Raw genomic sequence first — 18017 nt, forward strand, 5'->3', positions numbered from 1 at the left:
GAACACATTGTCTTGATAAAACAGCTGTAATTGAGTGCCTGACACGCCAGTCAAGCGCAATCTTGAGAAGGTGTGCATTTCAGTAAGGATTTCAATTGACATGCAGTATGAAACTGAAAGGAGGTTGCATCACTATGATGCATAACATTGCATTTATTGTATTTTCAAGTGTGTGCATTCATCCTGTTGTCATTTTTTTTTGAAAGCAGAAGAATCATTCAACAGGTTGCTGAGACAAATGTAAACCAGTAAAACATATGAAGAGAAACAAACCTTGAATATAAGTTCAGTTGTTTAAACATTTGACAAACTATGGTGAGGGGGTAAGAAAACACACAAATCCAGCAGCTCCTGTATTTCAATACACCAGAACCCAATATTATTGGCGAGTCGGGTAGTCCATCATCACAGTTCGAGGGCAGGCATCATTTCAGTAATTTCATCCCGTTGCATTCACATCCGTGCCTTGAATGAGATTGAATGTGATCTTTGCTCTCAAGTATGTTCCCAAGTTTTACACTTTCGTGCTTTGCATGAATGGGAATGGAACCGTGTGTGTTGAATGAGGCTCCTTGTGAGCACTGAACTTTGTCCGGTGGAGTTCCTTTTTGTGTTGCTGTAATTGTGTCATTTCTCGATGAGAAAGATTAGGCAACATTTAGTCACTTCTAGCCATGATGCTCAATTTATTTACGAATGTACCCTAGTTACTAGGGACCGTTTACGTTGGAGAACAATATCTATTGTATGCCTGTGTATTTGGGGAAGTCAAATCTGAAATAATGATGAAATTGCGTGTATCCAAAGTTAAAACTCGTGATTTGTCGCCCTCTGGTGTGTAAAAGATGCAAAAGCTTACAGCACCTGGTATTCCCAGGCGGTCTCCCATCCAAGTACTGACCAGGCCCGAGCCTGCTTAGCTTCCGAGATCGGACGAGATCGGGCGTATTCAGGCTAGTATGGCCGTAAGCCAGGGAGGCTGTCCCTGACGCTCTACTTAAAGGGAAGGCAATATCCGTTTCTGCCGTTCATACTTACAGTTGAACTGTCTCTCTACTCTAAAGCCCGGGACACACCAGCGCGCCGCAGACAGTCCCTGCTAACACGCCACGTTGTGGCAACATTGTGGCAACGTTGTGCGTTAGCTGGGGTGCCACACCAGACCGGAACTATGTATTACAAAACGAACACATTGTCTTGATAAAACAGCTGTAATTGAGTGCCTGACACGCCAGTCAAGCGCAATCTTGAGAAGGTGTGCATTTCAGTAAGGATTTCAATTGACATGCAGTATGAAACTGAAAGGAGGTTGCATCACTATGATGCATAACATTGCATGTATTGTATTTTCAAGTGTGTGCATTCATCCTGTTGTCATTTTAATTTGAAAGCAGAAGAATCATTCAACAGGTTGCTGAGACAAATGTAAACCAGTAAAACATATGAAGAGAAACAAACCTTGAATATAAATTCAGTTGTTTAAACATTTGACAAACTATGGTGAGGGGGTAAGAAAACACACACATCCAGCAGCTCCTGTATTTCAATACACCAGAAGCCAATATTATTGGCGAGTCGGGTAGTCCATCATCACAGTTCGAGGGCAGGCATCAATTCAGTTATTTCATCCCGTTGCATTCACATCCGTGCCTTGAATGAGATTGAATGTGATCTTTGCTCTCAAGTATGTTCCCAAGTTTTACACTTTCGTGCTTTGCATGAATGGGAATGGAACCGTGTGTGTTGAATGAGGCTCCTTGTGAGCACTGAACTTTGTCCGGTGGAGTTCCTTTTTGTGTTGCAGTAATTGTGTCATTTCTCGATGAGATAGATTAGGCAACATTTAGTCACTTCTAGCCATGATGCTCAATTTATTTACGAATGTACCCTAGTTTCTAGGGACCGTTTACGTTGGAGAACAAGATCTATTGTATGCCTGTGTATTTGGGGAAGTCAAATCTGAAATAATGATGAAATTGCGTGTATCCAAAGTTAAAACTCGTGATTTGTCGCCCTCTGGTGTGTAAAAGATGCAAAAGCTTACAGCACCTGGTATTCCCAGACGGTCTCCCATCCAAGTACTGACCAGGCCAGAGCCTGCTTAGCTTCCGAGATCGGACGAGATCGGGCGTATTCAGGCTAGTATGGCCGTAAGCCAGGGAGGCTGTCCCTGACGCTCTACTTAAAGGGAAGGCAATATCCGTTTCTGCCGTTCATACTTACAGTTGAACTGTCTCTCTACTCTAAAGCCCGGGACACACCAGCGCGCCGCAGACAGTCCCTGCTAACACGCCACGTTGTGGCAGCGTTGTGGCAACGTTGTGCGTTAGCTGGGGTGCCACACCAGACCGGAACTATATATTACAAAACGAACACATTGTCTTGATAAAACAGCTGTAATTGAGTGCCTGACACGCCAGTCAAGCGCAATCTTGAGAAGGTGTGCATTTCAGTAAGGATTTCAATTGACATGCAGTATGAAACTGAAAGGAGGTTGCATCACTATGATGCATAACATTGCATGTATTGTATTTTCAAGTGTGTGCATTCATCCTGTTGTCATTTTGTTTTGAAAGCAGAAGAATCATTCAACAGGTTGCTGAGACAAATGTAAACCAGTAAAACATATGAAGAGAAACAAACCTTGAATATAAGTTCAGTTGTTTAAACATTTGACAAACTATGGTGAGGGGGTAAGAAAACACACAAATCCAGCAGCTCCTGTATTTTAATACACCAGAACCCAATATTATTGGCGAGTCGGGTAGTCCATCATCACAGTTCGAGGGCAGGCATCATTTCAGTAATTTCATCCCGTTGCATTCACATCCGTGCCTTGAATGAGATTGAATGTGATCTTTGCTCTCAAGTATGTTCCCAAGTTTTACACTTTCGTGCTTTGCATGAATGGGAATGGAACCGTGTGTGTTGAATGAGGCTCCTTGTGAGCACTGAACTTTGTCCGGTGGAGTTCCTTTTTGTGTTGCTGTAATTGTGTCATTTCTCGATGAGAAAGATTAGGCAACATTTAGTCACTTCTAGCCATGATGCTCAATTTATTTACGAATGTACCCTAGTTACTAGGGACCGTTTACGTTGGAGAACAAGATCTATTGTATGCCTGTGTATTTGGGGAAGTCAAATCTGAAATAATGATGAAATTGCGTGTATCCAAAGTTAAAACTCGTGATTTGTCGCCCTCTGGTGTGTAAGAGATGCAAAAGCTTACAGCACCTGGTATTCCCAGGCGGTCTCCCATCCAAGTACTGACCAGGCCCGAGCCTGCTTAGCTTCCGAGATCGGACGAGATCGGGCGTATTCAGGCTAGTATGGCCGTAAGCCAGGGAGGCTGTCCCTGACGCTCTACTTAAAGGGAAGGCAATATCCGTTTCTGCCGTTCATACTTACAGTTGAACTGTCTCTCTACTCTAAAGCCCGGGACACACCAGCGCGCCGCAGACAGTCCCTGCTAACACGCCACGTTGTGGCAACATTGTGGCAACGTTGTGCGTTAGCTGGGGTGCCACACCAGACCGGAACTATGTATTACAAAACGAACACATTGTCTTGATAAAACAGCTGTAATTGAGTGCCTGACACGCCAGTCAAGCGCAATCTTGAGAAGGTGTGCATTTCAGTAAGGATTTCAATTGACATGCAGTATGAAACTGAAAGGAGGTTGCATCACTATGATGCATAACATTGCATGTATTGTATTTACAAGTGTGTGCATTCATCCTGTTGTCATTTTGTTTTGAAAGCAGAAGAATCATTCAACAGGTTGCTGAGACAAATGTAAACCAGTAAAACATATGAAGAGAAACAAACCTTGAATATAAGTTCAGTTGTTTAAACATTTGACAAACTATGGTGAGGGGGTAAGAAAACACACAAATCCAGCAGCTCCTGTATTTCAATACACCAGAACCCAATATTATTGGCGAGTCGGGTAGTCCATCATCACTGTTCGAGGGCAGGCATCATTTCAGTAATTTCATCCCGTTGCATTCACATCCGTGCCTTGAATGAGATTGAATGTGATCTTTGCTCTCAAGTATGTTCCCAAGTTTTACACTTTCGTGCTTTGCATGAATGGGAATGGAACCGTGTGTGTTGAATGAGGCTCCTTGTGAGCACTGAACTTTGTCCGGTGGAGTTCCTTTTTGTGTTGCTGTAATTGTGTCATTTCTCGATGAGAAAGATTAGGCAACATTTAGTCACTTCTAGCCATGATGCTCAATTTATTTACGAATGTACCCTAGTTACTAGGGACCGTTTACGTTGGAGAACAAGATCTATTGTATGCCTGTGTATTTGGGGAAGTCAAATCTGAAATAATGATGAAATTGCGTGTATCCAAAGTTAAAACTCGTGATTTGTCGCCCTCTGGTGTGTAAAAGATGCAAAAGCTTACAGCACCTGGTATTCCCAGGCGGTCTCCCATCCAAGTACTGACCAGGCCGGAGCCTGCTTAGCTTCCGAGATCGGACGAGATCGGGCGTATTCAGGCTAGTATGGCCGTAAGCCAGGGAGGCTGTCCCTGACGCTCTACTTAAAGGGAAGGCAATATCCGTTTCTGCCGCTCATACTTGCAGTTGAACTGTCTCTCTACTCTAAAGTCCGGGACACACCAGCGCGCCACAGACAGTCCCTGCTAACACGAAACGTTGTGGCAACGTTGTGCGTTAGCTGGGGTGCCACACCAGACCTATGTATTACAAAACGAACACATTGTCTTGATAAAACAGCTGTAATTGAGTGCCTGACACGCCAGTCAAGCGCAATCTTGAGAAGGTGTGCATTTCAGTAAGGATTTCAATTGACATGCAGTATGAAACTGAAAGGAGGTTGCATCACTATGATGCATAACATTGCATGTATTGTATTTTCAAGTGTGTGCATTCATCCTGTTGTCATTTTGTTTTGAAAGCAGAAGAATCATTCAACAGGTTGCTGAGACAAATGTAAACCAGTAAAACATATGAAGAGAAACAAACCTTGAATATAAGTTCAGTTGTTTAAACATTTGACAAACTATGGTGAGGGGGTAAGAAAACACACAAATCCAGCAGCTCCTGTATTTCAATACACCAGAACCCAATATTATTGGCGAGTCGGGTAGTCCATCATCACAGTTCGAGGGCAGGCATCATTTCAGTAATTTCATCCCGTTGCATTCACATCCGTGCCTTGAATGAGATTGAATGTGATCTTTGCTCTCAAGTATGTTCCCAAGTTTTACACTTTCGTGCTTTGCATGAATGGGAATGGAACCGTGTGTGTTGAATGAGTCTCCTTGTGAGCACTGAACTTTGTGTGGTGGAGTTCCTTTTTGTGTTGCTGTAATTGTGTCATTTCTTGATGAGAAAGATTAGGCAACATTGAGTCACTTCTAGCCATGATGCTCAATTAATTTACGAATGTACCCTAGTTACTAGGGACCGTTTACGTTGGAGATCAAGATCTATTGTATGCCTGTGTATTTGGGGAAGTAAAATCTGAAATAATGATGAAATTGTGTGTATCCAAAGTTAAAACTCGTGATTTGTCGCCCTCTGGTGTGTAAAAGGTGCAAAAGCTTACAGCACCTGGTATTCCCAGGCGGTCTCCCATCCAAGTACTGACCAGGCCCGAGGCTGCCTGGCTTCCGAGATCGGTCGAGATCGGGCGTATTCAGGCTAGTATGGCCGTAAGCCAGGGAGGCTGTCCCTGACGCTCTACTTAAAGGGAAGGCAATATCCGTTTCTGCCGATCATACTTACAGTTGAACTGTCTCTCTACTCTAAAGCCCGGGACACACCAGCGCGCCGCAGACAGTCCCTGCTAACACGCCACGTTGTGGCAACGTTGTGGCAACGTTGTGCGTTAGCTGGGGTGCCACACCAGACCGGAACTATATTTTACAAAACGAACACATTTGTCTTGATAAAACAGCTGTAATTGAGTGCCTGACACGCCAGTCAAGCGCAATCTTGAGAAGGTGTGCATTTCAGTAAGGATTTCAATTGACATGCAGTATGAAACTGAAAGGAGGTTGCATCACTATGATGCATAACATTGCATGTATTGTATTTTCAAGTGTGTGCATTCATCCTGTTGTCATTTTGTTTTGAAAGCAGAAGAATCATTCAACAGGTTGCTGAGACAAATGTAAACCAGTAAAACATATGAAGAGAAACAAACCTTGAATATAAGTTCAGTTGTTTAAACATTTGACAAACTATGGTGAGGGGGTAAGAAAACACACAAATCCAGCAGCTCCTGTATTTCAATACACCAGAACCCAATATTATTGGCGAGTCGGGTAGTCCATCATCACAGTTCGAGGGCAGGCATCATTTCAGTAATTTCATCCCGTTGCATTCACATCCGTGCCTTGAATGAGATTGAATGTGATCTTTGCTCTCAAGTATGTTCCCAAGTTTTACACTTTCGTGCTTTGCATGAATGGGAATGGAACCGTGTGTGTTGAATGAGGCTCCTTGTGAGCACTGAACTTTGTCCGGTGGAGTTCCTTTTTGTGTTGCTGTAATTGTGTCATTTCTCGATGAGAAAGATTAGGCAACATTTAGTCACTTCTAGCCATGATGCTCAATTTATTTACGAATGTACCCTATTTACTAGGGACCGTTTACGTTGGAGAACAAGATCTATTGTATGCCTGTGTATTTGGGGAAGTCAAATCTGAAATAATGATGAAATTGCGTGTATCCAAAGTTAAAACTCGTGATTTGTCGCGCTCTGGTGTGTAAAAGATGCAAAAGCTTACAGCACCTGGTATTCCCAGGCGGTCTCCCATCCAAGTACTGACCAGGCCCGAGCCTGCTTAGCTTCCGAGATCGGACGAGATCGGGCGTATTCAGGCTAGTATGGCCGTAAGCCAGGGAGGCTGTCCCTGACGCTCTACTTAAAGGGAAGGCAATATCCGTTTCTGCCGTTCATACTTACAGTTGAACTGTCTCTCTACTCTAAAGCCCGGGACACACCAGCGCGCCGCAGACAGTCCCTGCTAACACGCCACGTTGTGGCAACATTGTGGCAACGTTGTGCGTTAGCTGGGGTGCCACACCAGACCGGAACTATATATTACAAAACGAACACATTGTCTTGATAATACAGCTGTAATTGAGTGCCTGACACGCCAGTCAAGCTCAATCTTGAGAAGGTGTGCATTTCAATAAGGATTTCAATTGACATACAGTATGAAACTGAAAGGAGGTTGCATCACTATGATGCATAACATTGCATGTATTGTATTTTCAAGTGTGTGCATTCATCCTGTTGTCATTTTGTTTTGAAAGCAGAAGAATCATTCAACAGGTTGCTGAGACAAATGTAAACCAGTAAAACATATGAAGAGAAACAAACCTTGAATATAAGTTCAGTTGTTTAAACATTTGACAAACTATGGTGAGGGGGTAAGAAAACACACAAATCCAGCAGCTCCTGTATTTCAATACACCAGAACCCAATATTATTGGCGAGTCGGGTAGTCCATCATCACAGTTCGAGGGCAGGCATCATTTCAGTAATTTCATCCCGTTGCATTCACATCCGTGCCTTGAATGAGATTGAATGTGATCTTTGCTCTCAAGTATGTTCCCAAGTTTTACACTTTCGTGCTTTGCATGAATGGGAATGGAACCGTGTGTGTTGAATGAGGCTCCTTGTGAGCACTGAACTTTGTCCGGTGGAGTTCCTTTTTGTGTTGCTGTAATTGTGTCATTTCTCGATGAGAAAGATTAGGCAACATTTAGTAACTTCTAGCCATGATGCTCAATTTATTTACGAATGTACCCTAGTTACTAGGGACCGTTTACGTTGGAGAACAAGATCTATTGTATGCCTGTGTATTTGGGGAAGTCAAATCTGAAATAATGATGAAATTGCGTGTATCCAAAGTTAAAACTCGTGATTTGTCGCCCTCTGGTGTGTAAAAGATGCAAAAGCTTACAGCACCTGGTATTCCCAGGCGGTCTCCCATGCAAGTACTGACCAGGCCCGAGCCTGCTTAGCTTCCGAGATCGGACGAGATCGGGCGTATTCAGGCTAGTATGGCCGTAAGCCAGGAATGCTGTCCCTGACGCTCTACTTAAAGGGAAGGCAATATCCGTTTCTGCCGTTCATACTTACAGTTGAACTGTCTCTCTACTCTAAAGCCCGGGACACACCAGCGCGCCGCAGACAGTCCCTGCTAAGACGCCACGTTGTGGCAACATTGTGGCAACGTTGTGCGTTAGCTGGGGTGCCACACCAGACCGGAACTATATTTTACAAAACGAACACATTGTCTTGATAATACAGCTGTAATTGAGTGCCTGACATGCCAGTCAAGCGCAATCTTGAGAAGGTGTGCATTTCAGTAAGGATTTCAATTGACATGCAGTATGAAACTGAAAGGAGGTTGCATCACTATGATGCATAACATTGCATGTATTGTATTTTCAAGTGTGTGCATTCATCCTGTTGTCATTTTGTTTTGAAAGCAGAAGAATCATTCAACAGGTTGCTGAGACAAATGTAAACCAGTAAAACATATGAAGAGAAACAAACCTTGAATATAAGTTCAGTTGTTTAAACATTTGACAAACTATGGTGAGGGGGTAAGAAAACACACAAATCCAGCAGCTCCTGTATTTCAATACACCAGAACCCAATATTATTGGCGAGTCGGGTAGTCCATCATCACAGTTCGAGGGCAGGCATCTTTTCAGTAATTTCATCCCGTTGCATTCACATCCGTGCCTTGAATGAGATTGAATGTGATCTTTGCTCTCAAGTATGTTCCCAAGTTTTACACTTTCGTGCTTTGCATGAATGGGAATGGAACCGTGTGTGTTGAATGAGGCTCCTTGTGAGCACTGATCTTTGTCCGGTGGAGTTCCTTTTTGTGTTGCTGTAATTGTGTCATTTCTCGATGAGAAAGATTAGGCAACATTTAGTCACTTCTAGCCATGATGCTCAATTTATTTACGAATGTACCCTAGTTACTAGGGACCGTTTACGTTGGAGAACAAGATCTATTGTATGCCTGTGTATTTGGGGAAGTCAAATCTGAAATAATGATGAAATTGCGTGTATCCAAAGTTAAAACTCGTGATTTGTCGCCCTCTGGTGTGTAAAAGATGCAAAAGCTTACAGCACCTGGTATTCCCAGGCGGTCTCCCATCCAAGTACTGACCAGGCCCGAGCCTGCTTAGCTTCCGAGATCGGACGAGATCGGGCGTATTCAGGCTAGTATGGCCGTAAGCCAGGGAGGCTGTCCCTGACGCTCTACTTAAAGGGAAGGCAATATCCGTTTCTGCCGTTCATACTTACAGTTGAACTGTCTCTCTACTCTAAAGCCCGGGACACACCAGCGCGCCGCAGACAGTCCCTGCTAACACGCCACGTTGTGGCAACATTGTGGCAACGTTGTGCGTTAGCTGGGGTGCCACACCAGACCGGAACTATATATTACAAAACGAACACATTCTCTTGATAAAACAGCTGTAATTGAGTGCCTGACACGCCAGTCAAGCGCAATCTTGAGAAGGTGTGCATTTCAGTAAGGATTTCTATTGACATGCAGTATGAAACTGAAAGGAGGTTGCATCACTATGATGCATAACATTGCATGTATTGTATTTTCAAGTGTGTGCATTCATCCTGTTGTCATTTTGTTTTGAAAGCAGAAGAATCATTCAACAGGTTGCTGAGACAAATGTAAACCAGTAAAACATATGAAGAGAAACAAACCTTGAATATAAGTTCAGTTGTTTAAACATTTGACAAACTATGGTGAGGGGGTAAGAAAACACACAAATCCAGCAGCTCCTGTATTTCAATACACCAGAACCCAATATTATTGGCGAGTCGGGTAGTCCATCATCACAGTTCGAGGGCAGGCATCATTTCAGTAATTTCATCCCGTTGCATTCACATCCGTGCCTTGAATGAGATTGAATGTGATCTTTGCTCTCAAGTATGTTCCCAAGTTTTACACTTTCGTGCTTTGCATGAATGGGAATGGAACCGTGTGTGTTGAATGAGGCTCCTTGTGAGCACTGAACTTTGTCCGGTGGAGTTCCTTTTTGTGTTGCTGTAATTGTGTCATTTCTCGATGAGAAAGATTAGGCAACATTTAGTCACTTCTAGCCATGATGCTCAATTTATTTACGAATGTACCCTATTTACTAGGGACCGTTTACGTTGGAGAACAAGATCTATTGTATGCCTGTGTATTTGGGGAAGTCAAATCTGAAATAATGATGAAATTGCGTGTATCCAAAGTTAAAACTCGTGATTTGTCGCGCTCTGGTGTGTAAAAGATGCAAAAGCTTACAGCACCTGGTATTCCCAGGCGGTCTCCCATCCAAGTACTGACCAGGCCCGAGCCTGCTTAGCTTCCGAGATCGGACGAGATCGGGCGTATTCAGGCTAGTATGGCCGTAAGCCAGGGAGGCTGTCCCTGACGCTCTACTTAAAGGGAAGGCAATATCCGTTTCTGCCGTTCATACTTACAGTTGAACTGTCTCTCTACTCTAAAGCCCGGGACACACCAGCGCGCCGCAGACAGTCCCTGCTAACACGCCACGTTGTGGCAACATTGTGGCAACGTTGTGCGTTAGCTGGGGTGCCACACCAGACCGGAACTATATATTACAAAACGAACACATTGTCTTGATAATACAGCTGTAATTGAGTGCCTGACACGCCAGTCAAGCTCAATCTTGAGAAGGTGTGCATTTCAATAAGGATTTCAATTGACATACAGTATGAAACTGAAAGGAGGTTGCATCACTATGATGCATAACATTGCATGTATTGTATTTTCAAGTGTGTGCATTCATCCTGTTGTCATTTTGTTTTGAAAGCAGAAGAATCATTCAACAGGTTGCTGAGACAAATGTAAACCAGTAAAACATATGAAGAGAAACAAACCTTGAATATAAGTTCAGTTGTTTAAACATTTGACAAACTATGGTGAGGGGGTAAGAAAACACACAAATCCAGCAGCTCCTGTATTTCAATACACCAGAACCCAATATTATTGGCGAGTCGGGTAGTCCATCATCACAGTTCGAGGGCAGGCATCATTTCAGTAATTTCATCCCGTTGCATTCACATCCGTGCCTTGAATGAGATTGAATGTGATCTTTGCTCTCAAGTATGTTCCCAAGTTTTACACTTTCGTGCTTTGCATGAATGGGAATGGAACCGTGTGTGTTGAATGAGGCTCCTTGTGAGCACTGAACTTTGTCCGGTGGAGTTCCTTTTTGTGTTGCTGTAATTGTGTCATTTCTCGATGAGAAAGATTAGGCAACATTTAGTAACTTCTAGCCATGATGCTCAATTTATTTACGAATGTACCCTAGTTACTAGGGACCGTTTACGTTGGAGAACAAGATCTATTGTATGCCTGTGTATTTGGGGAAGTCAAATCTGAAATAATGATGAAATTGCGTGTATCCAAAGTTAAAACTCGTGATTTGTCGCCCTCTGGTGTGTAAAAGATGCAAAAGCTTACAGCACCTGGTATTCCCAGGCGGTCTCCCATGCAAGTACTGACCAGGCCCGAGCCTGCTTAGCTTCCGAGATCGGACGAGATCGGGCGTATTCAGGCTAGTATGGCCGTAAGCCAGGAATGCTGTCCCTGACGCTCTACTTAAAGGGAAGGCAATATCCGTTTCTGCCGTTCATACTTACAGTTGAACTGTCTCTCTACTCTAAAGCCCGGGACACACCAGCACGCCGCAGACAGTCCCTGCTAAGACGCCACGTTGTGGCAACATTGTGGCAACGTTGTGCGTTAGCTGGGGTGCCACACCAGACCGGAACTATATTTTACAAAACGAACACATTGTCTTGATAATACAGCTGTAATTGAGTGCCTGACATGCCAGTCAAGCGCAATCTTGAGAAGGTGTGCATTTCAGTAAGGATTTCAATTGACATGCAGTATGAAACTGAAAGGAGGTTGCATCACTATGATGCATAACATTGCATGTATTGTATTTTCAAGTGTGTGCATTCATCCTGTTGTCATTTTGTTTTGAAAGCAGAAGAATCATTCAACAGGTTGCTGAGACAAATGTAAACCAGTAAAACATATGAAGAGAAACAAACCTTGAATATAAGTTCAGTTGTTTAAACATTTGACAAACTATGGTGAGGGGGTAAGAAAACACACAAATCCAGCAGCTCCTGTATTTCAATACACCAGAACCCAATATTATTGGCGAGTCGGGTAGTCCATCATCACAGTTCGAGGGCAGGCATCTTTTCAGTAATTTCATCCCGTTGCATTCACATCCGTGCCTTGAATGAGATTGAATGTGATCTTTGCTCTCAAGTATGTTCCCAAGTTTTACACTTTCGTGCTTTGCATGAATGGGAATGGAACCGTGTGTGTTGAATGAGGCTCCTTGTGAGCACTGATCTTTGTCCGGTGGAGTTCCTTTTTGTGTTGCTGTAATTGTGTCATTTCTCGATGAGAAAGATTAGGCAACATTTAGTCACTTCTAGCCATGATGCTCAATTTATTTACGAATGTACCCTAGTTACTAGGGACCGTTTACGTTGGAGAACAAGATCTATTGTATGCCTGTGTATTTGGGGAAGTCAAATCTGAAATAATGATGAAATTGCGTGTATCCAAAGTTAAAACTCGTGATTTGTCGCCCTCTGGTGTGTAAAAGATGCAAAAGCTTACAGCACCTGGTATTCCCAGGCGGTCTCCCATCCAAGTACTGACCAGGCCCGAGCCTGCTTAGCTTCCGAGATCGGACGAGATCGGGCGTATTCAGGCTAGTATGGCCGTAAGCCAGGGAGGCTGTCCCTGACGCTCTACTTAAAGGGAAGGCAATATCCGTTTCTGCCGTTCATACTTACAGTTGAACTGTCTCTCTACTCTAAAGCCCGGGACACACCAGCGCGCCGCAGACAGTCCCTGCTAACACGCCACGTTGTGGCAACATTGTGGCAACGTTGTGCGTTAGCTGGGGTGCCACACCAGACCGGAACTATATATTACAAAACGAACACATTCTCTTGATAAAACAGCTGTAATTGAGTGCCTGACACGCCAGTCAAGCGCAATCTTGAGAAGGTGTGCATTTCAGTAAGGATTTCTATTGACATGCAGTATGAAACTGAAAGGAGGTTGCATCACTATGATGCATAACATTGCATGTATTGTATTTTCAAGTGTGTGCATTCATCCTGTTGTCATTTTGTTTTGAAAGCAGAAGAATCATTCAACAGGTTGCTGAGACAAATGTAAACCAGTAAAACATATGAAGAGAAACAAACCTTGAATATAAGTTCAGTTGTTTAAACATTTGACAAACTATGGTGAGGGGGTAAGAAAACACACAAATCCAGCAGCTCCTGTATTTCAATACACCAGAACCCAATATTATTGGCGAGTCGGGTAGTCCATCATCACAGTTCGAGGGCAGGCATCATTTCAGTAATTTCATCCCGTTGCATTCACATCCGTGCCTTGAATGAGATTGAATGTGATCTTTGCTCTCAAGTATGTTCCCAAGTTTTACACTTTCGTGCTTTGCATGAATGGGAATGGAACCGTGTGTGTTGAATGAGGCTCCTTGTGAGCACTGAACTTTGTCCGGTGGAGTTCCTTTTTGTGTTGCTGTAATTGTGTCATTTCTCGATGAGAAAGATTAGGCAACATTTAGTCACTTCTAGCCATGATGCTCAATTTATTTACGAATGTACCCTAGTTACTAGGGACCGTTTACGTTGGAGAACAAGATCTATTGTATGCCTGTGTATTTGGGGAAGTCAAATCTGAAATAATGATGAAATTGCGTGTATCCAAAGTTAAAACTCGTGATTTGTCGCCCTCTGGTGTGTAAAAGATGCAAAAGCTTACAGCACCTGGTATTCCCAGGCGGTCTCCCATCCAAGTACTGACCAGGCCCGAGCCTGCTTAGCTTCCGAGATCGGGCGTATTCAGGCTAGTATGGCCGTAAGCCAGGGAGGCTGTCCCTGACGCTCTACTTAAAGGGAAGGCAATATCCGTTTCTGCCGCTCATACTTACAGTTGAACTGTCTCTCTACTCTAAAGCCCGGGACACACCAGCGCGCCGCAGACAGTCCCTGCTAACACGCCACGTTGTGGCAACATTGTGGCAACGTTGTGCGTTAGCTGGGGTGCCACACCAGACCGGAACTATATATTACAAAACGAACACATTCTCTTGATAAAACAGCTGTAATTGAGTGCCTGACACGCCAGTCAAGCGCAATCTTGAGAAGGTGTGCATTTCAGTAAGGATTTCTATTGACATGCAGTATGAAACTGAAAGGAGGTTGCATCACTATGATGCATAACATTGCATGTATTGTATTTTCAAGTGTGTGCATTCATCCTGTTGTCATTTTGTTTTGAAAGCAGAAGAATCATTCAACAGGTTGCTGAGACAAATGTAAACCAGTAAAACATATGAAGAGAAACAAACCTTGAATATAAGTTCAGTTGTTTAAACATTTGACAAACTATGGTGAGGGGGTAAGAAAACACACAAATCCAGCAGCTCCTGTATTTCAATACACCAGAACCCAATATTATTGGCGAGTCGGGTAGTCCATCATCACAGTTCGAGGGCAGGCATCATTTCAGTAATTTCATCCCGTTGCATTCACATCCGTGCCTTGAATGAGATTGAATGTGATCTTTGCTCTCAAGTATGTTCCCAAGTTTTACACTTTCGTGCTTTGCATGAATGGGAATGGAACCGTGTGTGTTGAATGAGGCTCCTTGTGAGCACTGAACTTTGTCCGGTGGAGTTCCTTTTTGTGTTGCTGTAATTGTGTCATTTCTCGATGAGAAAGATTAGGCAACATTTAGTCACTTCTAGCCATGATGCTCAATTTATTTACGAATGTACCCTAGTTACTAGGGACCGTTTACGTTGGAGAACAAGATCTATTGTATGCCTGTGTATTTGGGGAAGTCAAATCTGAAATAATGATGAAATTGCGTGTATCCAAAGTTAAAACTCGTGATTTGTCGCCCTCTGGTGTGTAAAAGATGCAAAAGCTTACAGCACCTGGTATTCCCAGGCGGTCTCCCATCCAAGTACTGACCAGGCCCGAGCCTGCTTAGCTTCCGAGATCGGACGAGATCGGGCGTATTCAGGCTAGTATGGCCGTAAGCCAGGGAGGCTGTCCCTGACGCTCTACTTAAAGGGAAGGCAATATCCGTTTCTGCCGCTCATACTTGCAGTTGAACTCTCTCTCTACTCTAAAGTCCGGGACACACCAGCGCGCCGCAGACAGTCCCTGCTAACACGAAACGTTGTGGCAACGTTGTGCGTTAGCTGGGGTGCCACACCAGACCGGAACTATATATTACAAAACGAACATATTGTCTTGATAATACAGCTGTAATTGAGTGCCTGACACGCCAGTCAAGCGCAATCTTGAGAAGGTGTGCATTTCAGTAAGGATTTCAATTGACATGCAGTATGAAACTGAAAGGAGGTTGCATCACTATGATGCATAACATTGCATGTATTGTATTTTCAAGTGTGTGCATTCATCCTGTTGTCATTTTGTTTTGAAAGCAGAAGAATCATTCAACAGGTTGCTGAGACAAATGTAAACCAGTAAAACATATGAAGAGAAACAAACCTTGAATATAAGTTCAGTTGTTTAAACATTTGACAAACTATGGTGAGGGGGTAAGAAAACACACAAATCCAGCAGCTCCTGTATTTCAATACACCAGAACCCAATATTATTGGCGAGTCGGGTAGTCCATCATCACAGTTCGAGGGCAGGCATCATTTCAGTAATTTCATCCCGTTGCATTCACATCCGTGCCTTGAATGAGATTGAATGTGATCTTTGCTCTCAAGTATGTTCCCAAGTTTTACACTTTCGTGCTTTGCATGAATGGGAATGGAACCGTGTGTGTTGAATGAGGCTCCTTGTGAGCACTGATCTTTGTCCGGTGGAGTTCCTTTTTGTGTTGCTGTAATTGTGTCATTTCTCGATGAGAAAGATTAGGCAACATTTAGTCACTTCTAGCCATGATGCTCAATTTATTTACGAATGTACCCTATTTACTAGGGACCGTTTACGTTGGAGAACAAGATCTATTGTATGCCTGTGTATTTGGGGAAGTCAAATCTGAAATAATGATGAAATTGCGTGTATCCAAAGTTAAAACTCGTGATTTGTCGCGCTCTGGTGTGTAAAAGATGCAAAAGCTTACAGCACCTGGTATTCCCAGGCGGTCTCCCATCCAAGTACTGACCAGGCCCGAGCCTGCTTAGCTTCCGAGATCGGACGAGATCGGGCGTATTCAGGCTAGTATGGCCGTAAGCCAGGGAGGCTGTCCCTGACGCTCTACTTAAAGGGAAGGCAATATCCGTTTCTGCCGTTCATACTTACAGTTGAACTGTCTCTCTACTCTAAAGCCCGGGACACACCAGCGCGCCGCAGACAGTCCCTGCTAACACGCCACGTTGTGGCAACATTGTGGCAACGTTGTGCGTTAGCTGGGGTGCCACACCAGACCGGAACTATATATTACAAAACGAACACATTGTCTTGATAATACAGCTGTAATTGAGTGCCTGACACGCCAGTCAAGCTCAATCTTGAGAAGGTGTGCATTTCAATAAGGATTTCAATTGACATACAGTATGAAACTGAAAGGAGGTTGCATCACTATGATGCATAACATTGCATGTATTGTATTTTCAAGTGTGTGCATTCATCCTGTTGTCATTTTGTTTTGAAAGCAGAAGAATCATTCAACAGGTTGCTGAGACAAATGTAAACCAGTAAAACATATGAAGAGAAACAAACCTTGAATATAAGTTCAGTTGTTTAAACATTTGACAAACTATGGTGAGGGGGTAAGAAAACACACAAATCCAGCAGCTCCTGTATTTCAATACACCAGAACCCAATATTATTGGCGAGTCGGGTAGTCCATCATCACAGTTCGAGGGCAGGCATCATTTCAGTAATTTCATCCCGTTGCATTCACATCCGTGCCTTGAATGAGATTGAATGTGATCTTTGCTCTCAAGTATGTTCCCAAGTTTTACACTTTCGTGCTTTGCATGAATGGGAATGGAACCGTGTGTGTTGAATGAGGCTCCTTGTGAGCACTGAACTTTGTCCGGTGGAGTTCCTTTTTGTGTTGCTGTAATTGTGTCATTTCTCGATGAGAAAGATTAGGCAACATTTAGTAACTTCTAGCCATGATGCTCAATTTATTTACGAATGTACCCTAGTTACTAGGGACCGTTTACGTTGGAGAACAAGATCTATTGTATGCCTGTGTATTTGGGGAAGTCAAATCTGAAATAATGATGAAATTGCGTGTATCCAAAGTTAAAACTCGTGATTTGTCGCCCTCTGGTGTGTAAAAGATGCAAAAGCTTACAGCACCTGGTATTCCCAGGCGGTCTCCCATGCAAGTACTGACCAGGCCCGAGCCTGCTTAGCTTCCGAGATCGGACGAGATCGGGCGTATTCAGGCTAGTATGGCCGTAAGCCAGGAATGCTGTCCCTGACGCTCTACTTAAAGGGAAGGCAATATCCGTTTCTGCCGTTCATACTTACAGTTGAACTGTCTCTCTACTCTAAAGCCCGGGACACACCAGCGCGCCGCAGACAGTCCCTGCTAAGACGCCACGTTGTGGCAACATTGTGGCAACGTTGTGCGTTAGCTGGGGTGCCACACCAGACCGGAACTATATTTTACAAAACGAACACATTGTCTTGATAATACAGCTGTAATTGAGTGCCTGACATGCCAGTCAAGCGCAATCTTGAGAAGGTGTGCATTTCAGTAAGGATTTCAATTGACATGCAGTATGAAACTGAAAGGAGGTTGCATCACTATGATGCATAACATTGCATGTATTGTATTTTCAAGTGTGTGCATTCATCCTGTTGTCATTTTGTTTTGAAAGCAGAAGAATCATTCAACAGGTTGCTGAGACAAATGTAAACCAGTAAAACATATGAAGAGAAACAAACCTTGA

General features: G+C 43.5%; 14 non-coding genes and 1 pseudogene across 14 annotated transcripts; all 15 read right to left on the bottom strand.

Annotated features, from left to right (window-relative positions):
- Positions 1-852: 852 nt before the first annotated feature.
- Positions 853-971, bottom strand: LOC136757991 (5S ribosomal RNA). The gene has a single exon (XR_010819800.1). It is a non-coding gene; the product is annotated as a 5S ribosomal RNA (ribosomal RNA).
- A 1066-nt stretch (positions 972-2037) lies between these two features.
- LOC136756496 (5S ribosomal RNA) lies at positions 2038-2156 on the bottom strand. Its single transcript, XR_010818576.1, has one exon. It is a non-coding gene; the product is annotated as a 5S ribosomal RNA (ribosomal RNA).
- A 1066-nt stretch (positions 2157-3222) lies between these two features.
- Positions 3223-3341, bottom strand: LOC136757992 (5S ribosomal RNA). Its single transcript, XR_010819801.1, has one exon. It is a non-coding gene; the product is annotated as a 5S ribosomal RNA (ribosomal RNA).
- Positions 3342-4407: 1066 nt separating this feature from the next.
- Positions 4408-4526, bottom strand: LOC136756467 (5S ribosomal RNA). Its single transcript, XR_010818550.1, has one exon. It is a non-coding gene; the product is annotated as a 5S ribosomal RNA (ribosomal RNA).
- A 1050-nt stretch (positions 4527-5576) lies between these two features.
- Positions 5577-5695, bottom strand: LOC136757569 (5S ribosomal RNA). The gene has a single exon (XR_010819560.1). It is a non-coding gene; the product is annotated as a 5S ribosomal RNA (ribosomal RNA).
- Positions 5696-6762: 1067 nt separating this feature from the next.
- LOC136757993 (5S ribosomal RNA) lies at positions 6763-6881 on the bottom strand. The gene has a single exon (XR_010819802.1). It is a non-coding gene; the product is annotated as a 5S ribosomal RNA (ribosomal RNA).
- Positions 6882-7947: 1066 nt separating this feature from the next.
- LOC136756288 (5S ribosomal RNA) lies at positions 7948-8066 on the bottom strand. The gene has a single exon (XR_010818382.1). It is a non-coding gene; the product is annotated as a 5S ribosomal RNA (ribosomal RNA).
- A 1066-nt stretch (positions 8067-9132) lies between these two features.
- LOC136757994 (5S ribosomal RNA) lies at positions 9133-9251 on the bottom strand. The gene has a single exon (XR_010819803.1). It is a non-coding gene; the product is annotated as a 5S ribosomal RNA (ribosomal RNA).
- A 1066-nt stretch (positions 9252-10317) lies between these two features.
- On the bottom strand, positions 10318-10436 carry LOC136757996 (5S ribosomal RNA). Its single transcript, XR_010819804.1, has one exon. It is a non-coding gene; the product is annotated as a 5S ribosomal RNA (ribosomal RNA).
- Positions 10437-11502: 1066 nt separating this feature from the next.
- On the bottom strand, positions 11503-11621 carry LOC136756289 (5S ribosomal RNA). Its single transcript, XR_010818383.1, has one exon. It is a non-coding gene; the product is annotated as a 5S ribosomal RNA (ribosomal RNA).
- Positions 11622-12687: 1066 nt separating this feature from the next.
- On the bottom strand, positions 12688-12806 carry LOC136757998 (5S ribosomal RNA). The gene has a single exon (XR_010819806.1). It is a non-coding gene; the product is annotated as a 5S ribosomal RNA (ribosomal RNA).
- A 1066-nt stretch (positions 12807-13872) lies between these two features.
- Positions 13873-13981, bottom strand: LOC136757603 (uncharacterized; annotated as a pseudogene).
- Positions 13982-15047: 1066 nt separating this feature from the next.
- Positions 15048-15166, bottom strand: LOC136757999 (5S ribosomal RNA). Its single transcript, XR_010819807.1, has one exon. It is a non-coding gene; the product is annotated as a 5S ribosomal RNA (ribosomal RNA).
- A 1055-nt stretch (positions 15167-16221) lies between these two features.
- LOC136758000 (5S ribosomal RNA) lies at positions 16222-16340 on the bottom strand. The gene has a single exon (XR_010819808.1). It is a non-coding gene; the product is annotated as a 5S ribosomal RNA (ribosomal RNA).
- Positions 16341-17406: 1066 nt separating this feature from the next.
- LOC136756290 (5S ribosomal RNA) lies at positions 17407-17525 on the bottom strand. The gene has a single exon (XR_010818384.1). It is a non-coding gene; the product is annotated as a 5S ribosomal RNA (ribosomal RNA).
- Between the last annotated feature and the right edge of the window lie 492 nt (positions 17526-18017).

This window comes from Amia ocellicauda, chromosome 8, assembly GCF_036373705.1.
Source record: "Amia ocellicauda isolate fAmiCal2 chromosome 8, fAmiCal2.hap1, whole genome shotgun sequence".
In the NCBI taxonomy this organism is placed as follows: domain Eukaryota; kingdom Metazoa; phylum Chordata; class Actinopteri; order Amiiformes; family Amiidae; genus Amia; species Amia ocellicauda.